This window comes from Salmo trutta, chromosome 23, assembly GCF_901001165.1.
Source record: "Salmo trutta chromosome 23, fSalTru1.1, whole genome shotgun sequence".
NCBI classification, from domain to species: domain Eukaryota; kingdom Metazoa; phylum Chordata; class Actinopteri; order Salmoniformes; family Salmonidae; genus Salmo; species Salmo trutta.
Window position 1 is genome coordinate 24,956,295 of NC_042979.1, and position 5,502 is coordinate 24,961,796.

Here is a 5,502-nt window from a genome sequence, read left to right on the forward strand (position 1 = left end):
AAAATATATTTTAAATGTATTTTGTTCCTGTATGAGTTAAGTACGCCAAAAAATATTAGCATGGCTCTAATGCATGCATTTCCTTTATGGCCCTCAGTCATTATATTCTGTGATGTAGAATAAGTTATAAGGTCTGTGAACATAGATAAAAACATCCTCATCTGAATAAGCTACATTTACAGCATTGTTAGCAGCATAACTCTAAGGCAGTCCACCAATCTCATTACTGCCATCACTTGGGATTAATGACATTCCCGCCGAGGATTTAGGTTCAGCGTGTGTGTGAGAGGGAGGCCTTCACAATACGTGACGTCCATGCCTATCCCCACCTTGTCTCACCTTTTGCCACTGCAGAGCCCTTCCTTCCTTCCTCCTCCCCCAATTCCCACTAAATCTCTCCCAACATTGGCTCTCCAGTGAGGATTCCCGCTCCCTCTCTTATTAGATTCTACTGCTCACCGGTTGGCTGGGAAGAAATGGCCTGATTCTCCAAGAGGTGAACCAGAGGGAAAAGGAACAGTCAAGGGAGGGAAGGAGAGAGAGGACTGTGGATGGTGGCATAGTAAAGAGATAGAGATGAGGGGTAGATGATGATGGTGATGGTGATAAGTGAATTTAGCTGTCTATGAACAGTTTGGGTGAAGATTAGGTGAACAATAATTTCTCTAGTTCCAGTCTTTCTCTCCTTTATGAGGACAAACCCTCTCTAAGCATCTGGGCCCTGCAGGCCCCTGCCACAGTGTGAATGGGCCCTGCCCAGTGTGAATGGGCCCTGCCACAGTGTGAATGGGCCCTGCCCAGTGTGAATGGGCCCTGCCACAGTGTGAATGGGCCCTGCCACAGTGTGAATGGGCCCTGCCACAGTGTGAATGGGCCCTGCCACAGTGTGAATGGGCCCTGCCACAGTGTGAATGGGCCCTGCCACAGTGTGAATGGGCCCTGCCACAGTGTGGAGTCTTGCTGGGGCTGTGTGACTGTGGCTGGCTGGCTGTCCTCCCATGTTGACAGATTTATTATGGTCTGTTTGCCTCTGTTTACCCAGACAAACATTCACTCTGACTGCAACAGAAGTAAACACATTTCCTTGTGTGTGAGTAGCTGGCAGCTAAGGCTGAAATGGAGCTTGGTGACATCATCAGACATCGGCTACCCATTGACTCTGAAAAACTCTGATTTCCATGTGTTGAGACACACACACACACACACACACACTTTTTGCCCTGGGCACATAGAACTGGAGACCCAGGTCCAGCAGTACAGGGTCCATTAAGAACAGCATGTTCTTTTGGGGATAATGTTGTTGGCAGCAACAGGTCTACTATGAGACAGGTCCAGAACCAAAGGAGCACAAAGGAAGTCATGTCTGTGCTGACCCAGATATGTCCTCCAGGCAGAGTGGCGGACAGGGAGGACAGGGAAATGACAAAGGGCACGGTGATCCGATTAAACCTGGCCTCAACGCTCCGCTCACCGGTAAAGACCAGTTCTGTCTACAGTGTCTTGCTCTGTACATTGACTCCCTCTGACCAAATGTCTCTCTCTCCCTCTCCCCTTGCGATTCAAATGGGTTCTAAGTTGAGCAGCAGACAGAAAGAGCGGCACGAGGGAGAGGTAGAATGAGAGAGGTAATGGGGGAGAGAGAGGAGAAGGAGAGAAAGTAAAGCGTAGGAAAGAAAGAGGGACATGGTCCAGTTAGCTGAAGAGCGGGATATACAGCATAGAGAAATGAATAATAGAGGGAATGGGATGGCTGGTGATAGGCCATCCAGAGTGGAGATGAATGGAGAAGCATATTAAATGAGGGATGAAAGAGAGAGAGAGAGAGAGATAGATTAATGAGTGGTCGTTGGGCTGTCAGGGGCATGAGAATTGGGAGATTCTGGGGGTGACTGGTTTTCCGGTCCCATAGACCCTGAGGCTTGGCCTGGCTGCACACAGATGGCACCCTATTACCTATATAGTGCACTGCTTTAGACCAGGGCCCAAAGGGAATAGGAATATGGGTGAAAATTGGGACACAGACATACAGTATACAGTACCTGTTAACAGGCACAGAGAGAGACAACTCCCTACAGGAAGCCATGTCTGACAGTGACACATACTGTACAACAGAACTGGGTTCAAATACTATTAGGGTTTGCTCTAGCATGCCTGGAGAGCCAAATGGGCAGGGTTTGCTCTAGCATGCATGGCGAGCCAAATGGGCAGGGTTTGCTGGTTTTGGCACTATTCTATTGATACATTATCCAGGCAAGCATAATGAAGCACAGATAAAGTATTTAAAATGATTTAAAATAGTATTTGAATCCAGGTCTGCTGTACAAAGGTTATCATATTGACCTGGCATGTTGAACTACATACTTGGCATATTCATTAGTGTAGTTTATTTGCATTATACAGGCCATGACATGTCATAGACATGCATATTAATACATCTAACTCATTCTTCAATCATGTCAACCTTTTAATATTGTTCTGGGAAAAGTGCTTTAGCTATTTACAATAAACTCCATGAGCTGTGCAAGCAAAAGTCAAATAAGAAAGTAAAAATGATGAGTGTAGGCCTTAGTGCACATGGCTCAGTGTGTGTGTGTGGGCCTATGCTGTGTTCCTGACAGAGTTCAATGCTATGTTTGTCTGTGCTTGTGTATAGCAGTGAGTGCGTCCTACATGGCACCCTATTTACCATACGCTCTAGTCAAAAGTAATGCACTATATAGGGAATAAGGTGCCTTTTGTGTAATAGAAAGAGATTCCGTATTTAGAAGCTCCTGAACCCCAGTGACGCACTTGGACAAGGACAGGCTCCCACCCACCTCCCGTCTTCACTCAGCTACACCACTGGGTATAAATAACCAACCAGGAGCTTTGTTTAGCCTCCAGCACCACACACTCTTCCACCAGCTCTAATTCCGGATCAATCAGTAACTCTGACTCTCATCTCATCTAGCTTTAATTTTCCAAACCCTCACACTCTCTTTCTCTCCCTTCCTCCCTCCTCCTTTCTATCACCTTCACTTTCATCACTATTAAATGGGTGATGAAAGTTGTTCGACCAGACCAAAAGTTTATAGACTCATCACAGAGGATTTCTGTGGAGTCAGAACTGCTCCATGGGTGTTAGCAGAACCTCTGTGCAAAGTGTTCTACTGGTCTCTATGGAGACATCAGGCAACTTGTCTTCATCACATCTCCACAGGGGACCAGGCATTACTCATCGCAACATTGATTTGAAGAAACCATTTTGGAAAGGATGCCAAAAGAAATAAGTCTCTCTTAGAAAATACTTGTTTGATAAGACTTACTGCTGTGCTGTGTATACAACCAGCCAGAGCCCACTGTACCAAATTATTTAACCTATCAAAGTGTCACTAGAGGTCACACAGAGATGGGGTTAAAATGGTACTGAAATCTTCAAAGACCCATGACATAAATCCCAGTGTCATCAAGTTTACACTGTTAACGGAAAAAGTATGTTGCTCAAGATATGTCAGTTAAAATACCTGTCGTCCATATCTAACAAAGGAAATACTGAACACTAACATGAGGGGATGCAGTGGTATTACATAAACGATAATGTGGGATACTACATGAAGGAGAAGATAAAGAGTAGTACTGTTTCAAAGACTACAGCATAACCCTCTATAAATTGTGTCTGCATGGACATAAACAACAAACTGGACGCGATCAAGGCAGCCATTTTAAGCTCAGTGCTGAGTCACTTTGTTTTTGTGAGGTCAACTCTGTCATTCTCTACTCTCCATGGCTCTAAATCTGTCTCTCTCCTTCTCCCCTCTAACTCTCCCCTCTCCCTCTATCCTTCTCGCTCTATACTCAACGAGAGTTGCTTTTGACATTTTTACTTCTAATCTACTCCCATAAGGGAGAACATTGCATCATTAGCTCTCTGAATACTGTTGGTCATTGCCTAAGGTGAAATCAGATGACTGAATAAAGAGGAAATGAAATGCGAGGATACATAGTTTCGACACTCATCTGGTCGTTTACCACCTACTGAAAGAATTCCTTTCAAGCAAAAACAATATATAAATACAGACCTTGCAGAGCATCAGTTTCTTAACTGATCCGTCATCCGTTGTATATTACTTTGACCTGCAAAATATTTTACAATTCATCAATGCGTGGCCAACAAATCAATAGCAATACCATTACCACTTGGATTTGACGTACAGGAAGACATAAAACACAGATCTTGAATAAGAGGGTGAAATGATTGCTTGACCTGGGAGTCAAGGTTCCTGACACTGGCTGCTTTACTGCACAGTTGCTTCAGGTCAGGGTCAAACTGTAGAATCTCTGGGTCTACTTTATGATGATGACTCAGTGCCCTGTCACTTCATCTAGAGAGAGGAGAGAGGAGGGATATACACTGAGTATACCAAACATTAGGAACTCCTTCCTAATATTGAACACACAATTCGTTGGGGCATGGACTCTACAAGGTGTCGAAAGCATTCCGCAGAGATGCTGGCCCATGTTGACTACAATGCTTGTTGTGGCAAGTTTGCTGGATGTCATTTGGGTGGTGGACCAATTTTGATACACACGGGAAGCTGCTGAGCCTGAAACACCCAGCAGCGTTTCAGTTCTTGACACAAACCAGTGTGCCTGGGAGCTACTACCATACCCCGTGCAAAGGCACTTAAATATTTTGTCTTACCCATTTACCCTCTGAAGGGCAGACATACACAATCCGTGTCTCAATTGTATCAAGGCTTAAAAATCCTTCTTTAACCTGTCTCCTCCCCTTCATCTACACTGATTGAAGTGGATTTAAGAAGTGACATCAATAAGGGATCATAGCTTTCACCTGGATTCACCTGGTCAGTCTATGTTATGGAAAGAGCAGGTGTTCTTAATGACCTAATCACACCTCTGCGCTCAGACTGAGGCAGGTTTGCTCGGGGGTTGATGAATCTGTGTGCGAACAATGCAATGCTCTCTCTAGCTCGCCAGCCAGCCCATAGAGAGAGCATTGCATTGTGGATTTTGTAGTCGACTTGAGTTGCAACAGATTTCCACAACTATTTCCACAAGGATTTTCCATGTTGCTATTAACCTTATGAAACATTCGTTCACAAAAAAATATTGCTATCACATAGTGTTGTTTAAGACTGTAAATGAAAGGAATGAGTGGTTTTGGGTGGATTTTTCCTTTAAGATTTTGGCGTTAATGCCTAAACTTAACCCTAACCTTAAAAATGCGGACTTAATGCCTAAACTTAACCTTAAACACTTTGGAATTTGACATTTGAGAAACGTCTAATTCTGACTTGAGATTGTAAGAGCTTGTTGGGACTGCACATTGACCCTTTTTTGCACTAACTCTCTTGCACTGACTCTATGCATACACACACTGGACTCTACCCACACACTCACACATACTGTACTTACAGTGACATCCCAACACACATATACTACATATGCCCACATACACATAGCACACGCACACATGCATACTGACGCCACATACACACACAC